This window comes from Quercus suber, unplaced genomic scaffold (genome assembly GCF_002906115.3).
Source record: "Quercus suber isolate HL8 unplaced genomic scaffold, Cork oak 2.0 scaffold_361, whole genome shotgun sequence".
Taxonomy (NCBI): Eukaryota; Viridiplantae; Streptophyta; class Magnoliopsida; order Fagales; family Fagaceae; genus Quercus; species Quercus suber.
The window spans coordinates 587133-602373 of record NW_027069813.1 but is presented as its reverse complement, the minus strand read 5'-3'; the positions used below and the strand labels follow the sequence as shown (position 1 = coordinate 602373).

At 37.1% G+C, this 15241-nt stretch overlaps 1 long non-coding RNA gene across 1 annotated transcript; it reads left to right on the top strand.

Moving 5' to 3' along the window:
- The first annotated feature begins 13047 nt into the window (after window positions 1–13047).
- On the top strand, window positions 13048–14046 carry LOC136061891 (uncharacterized). Its single transcript, XR_010623734.1, has 3 exons — window positions 13048–13135; window positions 13229–13325; window positions 13713–14046. It is a non-coding gene; the product is annotated as an uncharacterized LOC136061891 (long non-coding RNA).
- The last annotated feature ends 1195 nt before the right edge of the window (window positions 14047–15241 follow it).

Here is a 15241-nt window from a genome sequence, read left to right as displayed (position 1 = left end):
ATGATTTAACACATTTTCAACATTTTTTTGCTACATTTTAATATTTCAATTGGATTAGGTTTCTATTGGTCTTGTACTTTGGGAGTCTTGATAGAAATGAGAAGGAAAAATGCACTAAAAGTATTACGAAATGTTCATAATATGGTATGACAATGACTCTCATTGATGAACTTCATCAATCTAATTAATGAATTTTTAAATTACTTTTTGGGTAAAATATATGTTTGGTCCCTAACCATTACGTTGTATTTCAATTTAGTCTCTAACGTTTTAAATGTGTCAATTTGATCCCTAACGTTTTAGTAGTGTGTCAAAATGATCCCTATTGTTAAGTGATAAATGAAAATACTGACATGGCTAACTACCAAAATTAAAAAATAATTTTTATACCACTACCATTCCATGTGGACTAAATTAAACTAAATAAAAAACAACTCTCGCATGGCATGAATCTAGATTCCGACACCCAAATTTACTCTCTCTTGCTCTGTGTATGAAAGTCCACACTTTGGCCCACTGCATTCTTAGAATTTAGAAATATCATCTCAGTGCTCACCAATTAGGTTTAGACATTGACAATGCAGTCATTTACTTTTTGTTCTTTTTTCTTTTTCTCTTCGTCCTCATCAAATTGATTAATTACAAGAAAAATGTTGTAAATTTTATGCAAATGCAAACCAACGAACCATACCCAAATCCTGCTATCGAGATGGATCTCAAGAGAGGAGTTCTCTATTTTTTTCCATTGGATCTCATCTTTGTTCTCAGCTACAAAAAGTCATTCATATGCACAATCATTTTTGAAAAGCTGTTTGCGTCACTAGTAGATCAGCGTCGAGTCGGGTTTTGCCTCCAAGCTTCACCATCGGGTATCACAGCCGTGAGAGCTAAATCAACCTCTTCTATTATTAGGGATTTTGATGCCAATTTGAGCCTCACGTGTTTGAACGTGAGCTTATTCACTAAGTTGGGCTTTGTTATTTTATTTTATTTTATTTTTAAAGAAAAAGTTTAGGTAATGTTGACATGGCAAGTGGTAGTCTTATGTGGTATTAAACAAATATTTTATTTTAGTTGTTAACTACGTTAGTATTGTTCATCAATCATTTAACAGTAGGGACCATTTTTACATAATACCAAAAGATTAGGTACAAAAAGGACACATTTGAAAGGTCAGGGACCAAATTGAAAAATAGCGTAAAAATTAGTGACCAAATACGTAGTTTATGCTTACTTTTTTTATGATTTGTAACATGATAATTTGTAAGCCTAATTAAAATTTGTGATATCTTTAGTATCATTAATAAATAAATAAATAAATAAATAAGTACACAATCATTAAAAATATATATAGTTTCATAAGATTTGGGCCTTCAATAATTAAGGAAGGGCCCTTTTTCCTTAGGGGATTTTTTTTGGTAGTGGGGCCTTAAGCCTAGGCCTTGACTATAGTACTCATTGGCAATCTCACTTGGAAATCTACTCATGTCCTAAAATTCCACCCCATCAATCCTTCCACCCCGGTCAATACTCGTGTCCTAAAATTCCACCCCCTCAATACTTCCACCCCGGTCAATACTCGTGCCCTAAAATTCCACCCCATCAATGCTTCCACCCCGGTCAATGTCAATTCTTCCACCCCCGTCAATACTCGTGTCCTAAAATTCCACCCCCTCAATACTCATGTCCCCAAATTCCACTCCCTTTAACACGTAAAGGGAAAAAAAACTAAACCATATAATTGATTGGCAATCTCACTTGGAAGTCTATACTCTATAGTTGCCAATGTCCCCAAAATTCCACTCCCGTCAATGTTTAAAAACAAATAAAGGGATTTCACAAGAGACTTCCAACACGCAAGAAAAAATGGCCCAAATAATTGTGAAAGTGGCGTGATGACGGAGAAGAATCAAAGGTAGCATAAATATGTTATGTTATCTCAGTAGATTGTAGTAAGCCTTGGCTTATAATTTTTAATTATTTCCAACTGTACTGAATCTTTAGAAGAAACCCATGATTCTAGGAAGGGGCATGCATTTGGAGGCCTTACTAATTAATTCTATTATCTTGTTTTAGATGTAAAATTACTAATTAACTACATAGAATTTTTTATCAAAAATAAATATATAAAAAAGCTTATAGAGACAAAAAATTTGACAAAACTTTTCACCATGGTTGATATGGCAGATTGATAGTTGATGGTCCAAAAAATATACTCATCCATCCAAGAAGGACGATAGACAAGGACGACCCCAAAGTTAGCCCAATCCCGGAGGAATTGCCTAACAAAGACTCAACTATCGTCCTTGAATCATGACGAAGCATTACAAAGATAGTAATGAACTTCCTTACCGTTGGAAGTATATCTACCCATTTAACACCCCACATGGGCGTTATAACTTTGGCAATGATTCCACCATTAAAGCAAAACCAACGACTAACAAGAGAGCGCCTATATATGTCCATTGACAAAACCCGACAAAAGGTACACTCAAAAATTTCTAGCACATCCATATTACTCTTTTTAAACTCTAGTTATCTTAACTTTGGCATCGGAGGCTTTGTGGCAAGCACCACACCAATGTCCATACACTTTCTTTTCAACTTGTCTTAGGGTCAGGATTAGCTGTGAATGACTTCACTATGGACGAACATTTCTACTAACAATTTAAGCATCATCAGTTTGGCGCTGTCTATGGGAAACAAGATTCTTGAGCACCTAGTTCGAGAACACTGTTCCATTCCAAACTATAAGTTTAAATGGATTCCAGCACTAACCCAAACCCTGCTGCATTGGCCCTACAAATTCAGTCACTCGCAACCACTGTGGAGGAACTTACCAAGCAAAACCAGGAGATGAGGCAACAACTGCAACAAGGAGATAACCGCCTGGAAATCAACAAAGATGATGATGAAGACAGTCACAGTAGACGAACCAGCACTCCAGAAGAGGCAAACTCAAATTTCCTTATGGAGATGAAGAAGGAGATGGATGAACTGAGAAACGCTATCAAGGGAAAGACGGATCAAAGTTGGGACAAGATTGTCAGAAAGATGGATTCACCTTTTACCGTAGCAGTCCAGGAGGGCCCGGTACTCTCCAAGTTCCATCTACCCTAGCTCGAGCCCTTTGACGGATTAAAAGATCTATTAGATCATCTAAATACATTCAAGACGACTTTGGGTCTTCAAAAACCCCCTGATGAGATTTTGTGCTGCTCCTTTCCCACTACCCTTAAAGGGGCAGCCAAGGAATGGTTCACCAAATTGCCAACATCATCCATTGATAACTTCGAGTGGCTAAGCAACTCATTTGTTCATCATTTTGTGGGTGGACAACGTCCAAAAAGGACAGCTGATCATTTGCTCACAATCAAGCAAGGAGAAAAGGAAACTTTGAGATCCTATGTAACGTGCTTCACACGAGGAATGCTAGAAGTAGACGAGTTAGACGATAAAGTGCAACTTACAACTTTTAAGGCAGGATTAAAGTCCAGGGATTTTGTGGTCTCCTTGGCAAAGAATCCCCCTAAGACGATGGCAAAGGCGCTATTTAAAGCACAAAAGTATATGAACGCTGAGGATGTTAGCAGCCATAGAGGGAGTAGAAAAACCAAAGGAGAAGAAGAAGGAAAAGAAGACGATCTAAGGGGGACAGAAAAGAGATCAAGGGGATTGATGGAATGACGAGGAAAATAGACGAAGAGATGACAAAAATCCTCGACCGATGAAGTTCACACCTTTAGTTATGCCTGTTGACCAGATTTTGACGGAGATTAAAAACGAACAATGTTTGAAATGGCCCAGGCCACTTCACTCATCACCTAGTGTGCGCGATAAGAGGAAATACTACCGTTTTCACAAAGATCACAGGCATTACACAGAGGATTGTCGAGATCTGAAGGAGCAGATAAAAGAACTTATATGGAAAGGAAAACTACAAAAGTATGTAAAGAGAGGAGACTCCAGCAAATACGGTAAGAAGGATCAGCACGAAGGTTTCCAGAAAGATGAAGATCACCTTCCACCTCGTCCGTAGAGTGCAATAGGGGAGATAAAACCATCACGAGAGGACCAACCACAGAAGGGTCGTTCCGATCCCTCAAAAAGTCACATCAAAGGTAGGTAAACAATGTTCATAGCCCACCTCCCTTGAAGCAAAGACGGACAAACCAAGACATATACTTCTCAGAAGAAGATGCCAGAGGAGTAAAGCAACCTCATGACAACCCACTGGTCATTATGATCATGATCAAGGGGTTCAATACAAGGAGAGTTCTAGTAGACAATGGGAACTCGGCGGACATTATCTACCTTTCTGCATTCCAACAATTAAAAGTAGACCCGAAAAGACTTTGTCCTTTCAAGTCACCCTTCGTCAGCTTCAATGGAGACAAGGTGTACCCTTGTGGAATAGTGACGTTAACAGTCACGGCCGGTTCATACCCCCTCCAGGTAACCAATAGACACAATTTTCTGGTAGTAGACTCACCCTCATCCTATAATGTGATCGTAGGATGACCTACCCTTAACCGCTGGAAAGCTGCTACTTCCACATATTGTTTGAAGGTGAAGTTTCCAATAGAGCAACGGGTCGAAGAGATAAGAGGAGACCAAGTGTTGGGAAGGGAATGTTACCAAGCCGTCCTATCCTTGAAAGAAAACCACACGTGGATAATCAAAGATAAAACACCAGAGATCATCAAGAAGCTAGAAATGATAGAGTTGGTCGAGGGAGATCTAGTAAAGACGACCTAAGTAGGGATGAATCTAAACACAAAGACAAAGGAAAAAATCATCAACTTCCTGAAGGATAACCTCAACGTATTTGCTTGGAGCCACGAGGACATGCCAGGGATCCCAGCAAACATCATCCAACATCGCCTGAATGTAGACCTAGAGAAGAAGCCCGTCTAGTAGAGAAGAAGAGTCTTTGCTCCTGAACGAAATAAAGCAGTGATGGACGAAGTAAACAAGCTGCTTGCTACAAACTTTATTTGAGAAGTTTACTATCCCAAGTGGTTGGTCAACGTTGTCATGGTCAAAAAGGTAAATGGGAAGTGGAGAATGTGCATCAACTTCACAGATCTAAACCGAAACTGCCCAAAGGACAGTTTTCCCTAACCCAAAATTGATCAGCTAGTAGATTCTACCGCCGAACACAAACTTCTTACTTTCATGGATGCATTTTCTAGGTATAACTAGATACAGATGGCTGAGGAAGATCAAGAAAGTGTCTACATATTTTGCGGAAGCAGAAAAATGAGTATTTATCCCTACAAAAGCAAAGAAATGAGTACGTGTTACTGCAAAAACGTGAAGAAATAAGTATACAAATTGCTGCAGACATAAAGAAATGAGTACCATTGTAGAAGTTCAAGATCGCAAGGAATTTCCAAGAAGCAAACCAAGAAACAAGCGAAGAAATGATGAAGAGAAGGATGCACACATCATCATCATCAACAATCCCTTTGAATGAAAACCATATGGGAAGAAAAGAGTTAGTAAAGTGAGAAAAAAACCATTAAGCCCAAGCGGCAGGAATAATGGATCACAGGTCCATGAAATAAACAAATGGACCTTGAGGGAGCAAACGGGCTTAAAGGAGCCAGGAAAGAGAGAATAACAAACCCATGGGTAGTGTATAACGTGAAAAAGTAAGAATGAGCCGTGGCAGGCTCAAAAGTAATGTAAGCAAAGAGAGTAGGGATTGATGGCAAGCCCATGAGCCCCAAGGATGAGTATACAGTAATTGAGTCGGGGAAGCCCAATGAAATTAGTAAAAGCCCATGAGAGTAAAGAATTGAAACAGGCCGAGGATGCCCAAAAGAATAAAATGGGACAAAGGAGCCCAAAAGTGATGAAACGGGCCGAGGATGCCCAAAAGAGTAAAATGGGACAAAGGAGCCCAAATGGGACAAAGGAGCCCGAAAGCAATGAAATGAGCCAAGGAAGCTAAAAATTGCATAGTACAAACCCAATAATAGTACTGGGCTAATGGAATTTAGCAAAAGGAAAATATACAGTAGGCCCAAAGAGGCCCAGCAGGCACAAGTCATGAAGAACAAAAGGAAAGCATACAGCAGACCCAAAGAGGCCTAGCAGGCACAAGTCAGGAAAGGCAAAAGGAAAGCATACAGTAGGCCCAAAGAGGCCCAGCAGACCCAGCACCACCTTTATGAACAACAACTTTTTGGCTACCCTTGGAGGGTCGTAAAATTGTAGAAAGAAAGAGAACAACTTGCCTAAGGAGAGTAAATATTGAAACAACAGGCATGTGAAGAAAAGAAGAGAAACATTCGCATGTAAGTCGTTAAACAACCTGCAAAGGAAAAACTTTATGAGTTTCGCATACGAATTGCAAGAGCAATCCATATGCTCGAGGGCTAAATGTTGATGCCCATTTTTGTAAATCTGTACCCAAAGGCTTATGAGGAAGAAAGCCCAATGAAGAGCAAGGCCCAAAGGCCCACCAAGAAGACCAAAGAACAAGAAGGGTCCAAAGAAAGAAGTGCAAGTGAAAGCAATCTACGGCAAAACGCAAGTCTGCCGCAGAATACAAGTTTGCCACAGAATACAACTTTGCAATAGAATACAGTTCTCCGGCAAGATGGCTTCGGTAGATGAAGATAAATTGGGCCCAAGAACCTTTTGATCCAGTCCACATTATTTGGCCCACAAAAGCCCAAATCCTTTTGTATAAAAAAGATAGGCATGAAAATTGATATGAAGAAGAACGATGAAAAGAATCAAGGAACAGCAGGAAGTGTTAGCAGCAGGAATTGCATGAAGGAAGAGTCAAACTAAAGGAAACGACAAATGCAGCAGGAAACGCGTAAAGAAATAAGACAAAAACATGTAGCAGACGAAACAGAAATAATCTGCTATGGTAAGAATGGTGTGAGAGACAAAAACAAAAGACAGAGGAGCAAGCACAAAAGGGTCGGGGCATCACCAACCTGTACCCAGCCAATACAAGGGAGGTGGGCCCACAGTCAAGGGGATTTAGAGGGAGTGGTTTGGTGGTGGGGGAAAAAGGGGGTCTATATTTGGTTTCCTGCCATGACTTCTTTTGGGAACATATCCTGCTGGGATGATATCTTACCCAAAAGAAGTAATAAATGGTTGAGACCACTAATGCATGCCATAGAGCTAGGTAGTAAGGTAGAGGTATACAGCAGGAACAAACAAAAGAGAATTTTGTCGTGCAGCAAACATGTTTTGAGCAGATGGTAGTGGTCGGGGCAACCAATAGGTGAGTGGGTAATTTTGAAAGGATGCCCACAACAAACCAAAAACAGTTGGTGAAGCCTTAGGGGTAAAAGGGAGAAATCCCATTGAATTAGCTCACTATAAAAGGGAAGTAACCATGGCAGAAAAGGGGGGACCGAGGTAGAGGAAAAAACAGGGGAAAGAGTGAAAAACAAGAGAAGAAGAAAACGCCCAGAAGGGAGAGAAAGAAAGAAAGAAAAAAAGAAAAAGAAGAGAGAAAACGCGGCAGGAATAGGGGCATGCATTAATAGACCATCTTTTTCCTCCCTCTTAACAAACCCACTCTTTGAAATCTCCAAAAGTGATAGGCAGTAGCCATTTAGACCTATTCTCCAAAGTGAACAACTTTTATGGCAAGAGCCCATGATAAGATTGTTGAAGTTGGAGTTTGGGTTCCTTCTTGATTTACTTATTCTATGGGCAGATTTAATACTTAATTTTGATTATCAATATATTGGATTTCTCTCATTATAACTTATATCTGCCGTATTTAGTCATCCTGTCGTAGCACGTTTTTATCACATCTGCCGCAACAGTTGTCCTGCTGTGGTGTCTTTACTTCCTGTACTTGTTATTCTACTGTAGCACATTTTCATTATGTTTACTGTGTTAACTATTTTACCAACTAAACCTTTCATGACGAAGCTTTCTCCTTCATTTGTTATTACGTGTTTTACTTTTGACACAAACTAATCATTATCCTGCCATAAGTATATATATATATATATACATATACATTGTTTCTCATGTTCTAAAAAAATATATTTTATATATGTATATGTGAATACGTATAAGTATATATACTCATATATGTATGTATATATTTGAGAATATGCTAACCCATTTAAACTAACATTTGTTTGATGGGTATTTTCTTTGGGTTTTAGATTTGTTTATGCGCAGGAAGTAGAAAAGTGTTTCTGCAGTAAAAATGAAGAGTGGTCATTCACATTGTAGAAGGCTTTAAAGCACGGCAGACAGCTTTAAAGCACGGTAGACTGACAGCAGACAGCTCTATTGCACAAGGCTTTACTGCAGGAAGCTTTAAAGCACGACAAGAAGCTTTACTACACAACAGAAAGCTTTATTGCACAGCAGACAGTCTTATTACACAGCAGACAGTTTTACTACACGGCAGACAGTCTTACTACACGGCAGACAGTCTTACTACATGGTAGAAAGTTTTGTTGCATAGCAGAAAAGTCAGACCTGTGGCAGAAACGGGAGAAAAGTTCCTTTTGTGGCAGAAGCATCAATCCTGCGGCAAAAACTGGCAGCGATAGAAACAGAAAAGTCAATCCTACGGCAGAAACTCGAGAAAAGTCTTTTGCGGCAGAAATTGGGGATAAGCCCACTTTGCAGCGTCTTCCGTTGGGCTTGGACTCAACATTTGCGCACAAGCTGGACCAAATTGAATTGCAGTTAGACCGGTCTCAACTCCCTTACTCAGAATACTTGGACCTACTACTGCAGGAGGCAGCCCAACCTAACGCACACAAAAAAGGCCCCTACAAATATTATAAAAATATTGTATATATTATATATATATATATATATTTGTTGGGAGGGGGGAGGATTATTTATATATTATTAAACATTTATTTTTTTATATATATTGTTAAACATATATCAATTTACTTCATTATCATTCCTAAAGACTTCGTTCCTAAAACATTTTATCTTCCACATCTAATCATGCAAAAATCGGTGCCATATCTAGTTTTATTAACCTCATTCTCATTAGGTATCTCATCACACCAAAACCCACACCATCGAATCCATCCCCATTACTAAGAATTGTGCCCATGAGTAATTGCATTCTCATCTTCACAATTCAAAACACAAAAAAAAAAAAAAAAAAAAAAAAAAAAAAAAAAAAAAAAAAAAAAAAAAAAGGATTTTTCCTTTATCACGACATTTGCATCGCTAAGTGTAGAGCATTATGAAAACTCTCGGTTCAAAATAAGAAGAGTAGATCACATTTTCCATAACCATACACCCTTATTAATTATTATGTACTCCATTTCAAAGAATAATAAACAATCATCATCTATAGGATCATGCTAAGCATTTGACTTGTATCTACAGAGAATCGCCCTTTGTAGGGTACCAATCCTTGATTGTCAATTATTGAAGTAGGGATGGCCATGAGCCGGGTTTGGGTCAGCCAGAAATTTTACTAGTGAATGCCCAATCCCAATACCCGATTAGCACTTGTATGTTATCTTAGGAATTTGAATGCTATGATCCTCAGGAGATTTAATGATGTAATAAAGCCAAGAATAAAGAACAGTAACAACTAACAAAAACCTCTCCATTTTCAAATCGTCTTTATTTTATCCATTTTATGGTTAAAATTTTATTTCCTATATTTAATCATGTATAAACTACTATATTATTAAAAATTTAAATGTTTTGGTAATTCGTACACATTTTAGATTTTATAAAATTTAAATTGATTCATTCAATAGATTTATGGTATAAAAAATTGACAATAACAACAAAATGATCAACTTTATTTCAACCTAATGCAATCTTGCTATGGCTTGAGAGTCTATCAGAGTTTGAAGATATAAAGTTGTGATTTCCAACTAGCTTTTGTTAGCTTTAATTCCATGCCAAATTTGATTGTAATTTCTTCAATCATTTCCTTGTATTTATGTGGGTTTGTTTGTAAGGGATGAGTGTGAGAGATTAATGAAGAATCAAGCTTCAAAGATGAATTAGTGTAGTTTGCAACTAGCTCGCGAGAAGAGCAACCCGCAAAAAGGCCAAATATGAAGCACATGAGTGAAAGCTAAAGAGTCATACTAGGCTGTCAAGTTCACGAGAAGGGCCATCCCACAAGATACCCGCGAAACTCTCTATTTGACAAAAAGATAAAGTGCTTTACCAAATTCTTTACTCTCACTATAAGTACCCTCATTACTCACAAATGGTAAGGAGTGCTTGTCAAAGAGAAAACCCTAGCAAATACACTTGAGAGCTAGAAATTGTGATGCCTACAATCATCTACACATTCCCTTGTGGTTTTCCTTTACTCCGACATCTCCATCTCTATATTCTTGAGAGATTCTTAGTCCAAAAACTTACCACACACAATCTAAGTGTTAAGTGAGGTTTTGGTGCTGTTGGGAAGTATTGGAAGGAGCCATCTAGTGGCGGATGCAATCGGGCTAAATTGTGGGATTTGGAAAGTTAGAGAAGACAAGACTCTGAGAAGTCTGTTGGTAGCAGGAGCTTGGAGTGCTCAAGTACATGGGGTAGACTAGGCTTGGAGGGGCTTTTGTTATTCGTGTACTCCAACTTTATTCTCTAATAGATCGATTTTGACTTGGAGGGTCGCGAAGAGGTTTTTCGCTGAGTTCTTCGGTTTCCTCTTCAATAACACTTCTTGGTGTTTTCTTGTGTTTACATCTCTCTTTCCTACTCTATAAGCTTTACTTTTATTGTTCATTGTGGTTGGATATGGCTTAGAGTAGTGTTATCGGTTCATTGCGCATATTAACTCTTATTTTGCACTTAGTTTAAGTTAAAGTAAAAGCAATCTAGTTGTAATTTTATTTATTTATTTATTTATTTTTATTTTGGGGTTTGAACAAACTCTAGTGTTTTCACATTAATTTGAGCTTTCAATTGGTATTAGAGTGGGTACACTTGTTGATTTCAATATCCGTGTGTGATCCAAGACCTCGTTTGAGATGGATAGATCTCAATCCCTCAACGCACCTCCCTATTTTGATGGAAGTAATTATACTTTTTGGAAAGTACGTATGCATGCTTTTCTATGTGCTATTGATGAGACCGTTTAGGATTCTATTGAGAATAGGTGGGTGAGACCCACAATAGCTAAGTCTGAATGGGATATGGCTGCACTTGCTTTGGCAAACGCCAATAGCAAAGCTATTAATGCTATCTAATAATAAAATCCTCAGTTCCACAAAATAGTTTGTAATTGCTGTCTCCCAAGAATCTCTACTCCAATAATCCTTCAAACGTATCTGTAAGGGGAAATAAAGGGGGGGTGAGATAACTCAATAAGTGGAATTCACTCACATTGGGGTGTGGGAACAAACCTTTCAGTTAAATAATTCTTACAACAATTTCGTAACTTGTAACTCATCAATATTTCATCATCAAATATTTCATATATAAAAAGAAAATTTCTTTATATTCTGAGCCATCATAATACATATATCAATACCATCATATAAACAATTTCCTAGGCTTTTCTCGTGGTCAACGCTAATGCCCCGTTGACAAGGTTGTGCTGTCCCCTTTTTAGGATTGGAACCTCATTTTCATCCCCTTTCTTAAGGATGGCTCCTTCAGAACCTAAATGTGCACTCCCTTGCTAAGGAGCTTCCTTTTTGGATCCTCAATAGTATACTCCCTTGCTAAGGAGCTATCAAATGTGCATTATCCCCTTTTCTGGGACCGTCCCTTGCTAAGGACTAGCTGTAGTATGATGGTCCCTTGCTAATTAGGACTAAATACAATACTGAGTTTTTAATCATGACTTGCCATAGGTTTTCAAAACATATTTCAATATGCTCACAAAAATAATCCATTCATAATTCTCAAAATATAAAGATATATTCACACATGCAAGTTTAAATAAATTTAGGTTGTCCCACAAGTTTTTTATAAAACGAATAGTCAATGTGCACATCAAACATTTATAAAATATCAATTTATATATAGAATATCAACATATTTCTTTGACATAGAATAGTTTGATAATCAACATTGTTTTGGGAAAACCCCTAAAATTAGTAAACACCACTACTTCTTATTTGCGAAAACAAAAGAAATCAACCTCCCTTGAATCACAACAATTCAGTAGAATTAGAACTTAGCAACACCAAACATAGGTTCATCAATACACAATTTCCCACTTAAAAATCTATTTTCACACTTAAAATGGTTTTATCCTAGACAATATTGATATATTCAAAATTCTCCATTTATTCACCTAACCATCCAATTTACTTTCAGCTTGGATCAGATTTTTTTTTTTGGACTTAAAAATATTGCTGCCCAATCAGATTTCTTTTTCTTTCCATTAACGTAATCATAGATATTCATGAAACTCCAATATGGCCAAATAATGAATATCTAATCAATCTGAATCTAACAGCCATATGTTTTATTCGTATCTATTCACTTTAATATCATATATATTCAACCTAATATTGTTAGCCACGTGATAGCCTTAATTCATCAATCTAGTGGCTTTGTATTCCCACTTGATGCCGCTAGAATCTATTCACTCTAATATGATATATATATTCACGTAATATTGGAAGCCATGTGATATATATACACATCTGATCAACCCAACATTTATATCTATTAGTCAAATAGTAGCAGCCACATATTATACTTCATTCACACAATGACCCATAACTCCCTTGATGCCGTAAAGCACAAGGACACTGCTGGACACTTATTTGGACAGTGACAATGGTGGTGGAAAGAGTGAGACTATTAACAATCTATATCTATATATTACTAAAAGCTGAAGCGTAGCATTTAATGTTGTTACGCTCACATTAAGCCATGTCAACAGCCATGTCATTCCCATCCTATTTTTTGAATTTTTAATTCAATTTTAAAATAGTTTTACCAATTTTAAAATACTAATAAAATTAAAATTATTTTCAGCCCTATCTTTACCTTAAAGTCCACTTCTTATACATTTAAATCCACTATAAAGCCCAAGCCCAAGCCCACACCCAAAGCCTTTTCAACTTACTCCCTTTGTCAAACCTTATTGCTTTTCACGGTTACAACTTATGCTATTTCCTTATGTTACACGGATTCAAATTCCTCTCTCCCACGTTTTGTTTCATCGTTTCAGGTTTAGTTCCTTCCCCTTCCCCACCTTTTGATTATCATGGTTTCAGCTTCTATTCTACTGTTTCACTCACAGTTTTATCTTCCTATTCTACAGTTTTAGCTTCTGTTTTGGCTTCTAATGGCAGCCTCTCTGTCTTCCTTCTTCTCCTCACATCTATAAATACTGATGTAAGCTGGGTGGTTCAATTAAGGTATCCCTACATCCCAATTTCTTTTGTACTCTATTCTTTTACCTAATGGTTTTTTTTCCCCTTTCTACATTTTTTTCTACCTATTTCTTGATGTGGTGTGGATGGTTGTTAGGGTGTTGAATTTGTTACTGTTGGGTTATTTAATTGGAGCACTACTTTTTTGGGTATGTTTGTTTGGAGTTCTTTTGGGGATTTTTTAGGTTGGGAAAACCCAGAGTTAATCAGCAATATGGATGGTAGAGAAACCCAATTATCGAGCTCTGGTCCCAAATGTGGTGGTTGGATCACCTTCTCATTCATCATTGGTCAACCTCTCTCTGTGTTTGTCTAACACACACAGAATTTGTTTGGATCAATATATTTCTTATTTCTATTTATATCAAGCAGGGGTGGCAGAAGGCTTCACACTTGGAGGCGGGGGATGGATATTGAACCTGATCGTATATCTGATTCAGGTGTTCAATTTGAAAAACATAAATGCTGCTCAGATTTCAAACATAGTGAGTGGTAGCACCAATTTGCTTCCGGTCATTGGAGCAATTGTTGCTGACTCTTTCTTTGGTACTTTCTCTGTTGTTGCAGTTTCTGCTATATCTCTTTGCTGGTAATACTCTTTACAGTGTTGCAACTTGCAAGATGCACAGTCTGTTCTGTGTGTAGTTTGCTTGCTAAACTCTCTGTTGTGCGTTTATCTCAAGTTATATTTAATTTTTCAATATAATTGATTGATCAATATTTTTCTTCGACTTTGATTAGTTTATGTTCATTGTGTGTTTGTAAAGTTTATTATTTGGTAAATATAAAAACTGACCGTCTTCTATATATCCTTTCCAAGTAAGGAAGTAGTGATTTAACTTCAATATTCTTTTACTTTCCAAGAACAATATTGAATAACACAAACTTATCGCTGTGTTTCTATCGGCAGAAGATATACTTTTTTTAAAGAATGATGAATTTGGCTGCAACTCTGAAAATAATTTATATTGTTTGATTCAAATAAAAAATACTAATATTTTACATAGACATAGTAGTGACAGTTGTAGTAGTGAGGGCAATACTGATGGTATTGGTGATTGTGGTGTCCTTAGAGGCGGTGATGACAGAGGTGTTGTAGATGGTATGGTGGTTCTGGCTATAGGCCTGCTTGAGACAATGATGGTGGGGTTATGATAATTAATAGGATTGGAGTGGTTGATGTAAAAGCCTTTATTTTCATTTCCATTTACAATTAACTACTCAATTTATAAATTTGAGTAGTTAATCAATTTTCAAAAATTGAAAAAAATAAAAAAAAAAATAAAAAATAAAAAAATAAAAGAAAACTACGTCCAAAGGAACCTATATCTTACACTTCTATGTAACAGATACAAGTGTTTTGCAGATAGAATTTCAGTGTTTAGGAGGGCGTTATATGGAAATTTTTGGTTATAAGATATATTCTATTCTCATTCTACTTTGTATTTTATAATAACATTACCTCCATTTTCATTTTGTAATTGGTTGTTACCATTGGTGTAAGTTGTGACTTGAGATTGGTTAGCCTAAAAGTGAAACAAACTAGATTATCTTTGGATGGTTTGTTTGGTTCTCGGCTGAACACATGAACCAATAAAGGATAGTTTATTTTTGGGTTGTAGGAGCTGGATTATGTGACCCAAACAATGAACCAAACATGTATAAACCTAGGTATGGCAATGAAGTGGGTTACATGGGTCTCCTCTTTGTTCAATCTTTCTTTAATTGTTTTTGGTCCCAAGACCTCTTTCTCTCTTTCATGTACCTTCATTATTCATGTGTAAGAGATTATCATACCTTCTCTTTCTCCACATTATACTTAATTAAATTTCAAAAGTGACGGGCTTGTGCATCATGTCCTTGTGTAGGGGATTAGCATTTTGTGTTGGTCTTTTAGTTCC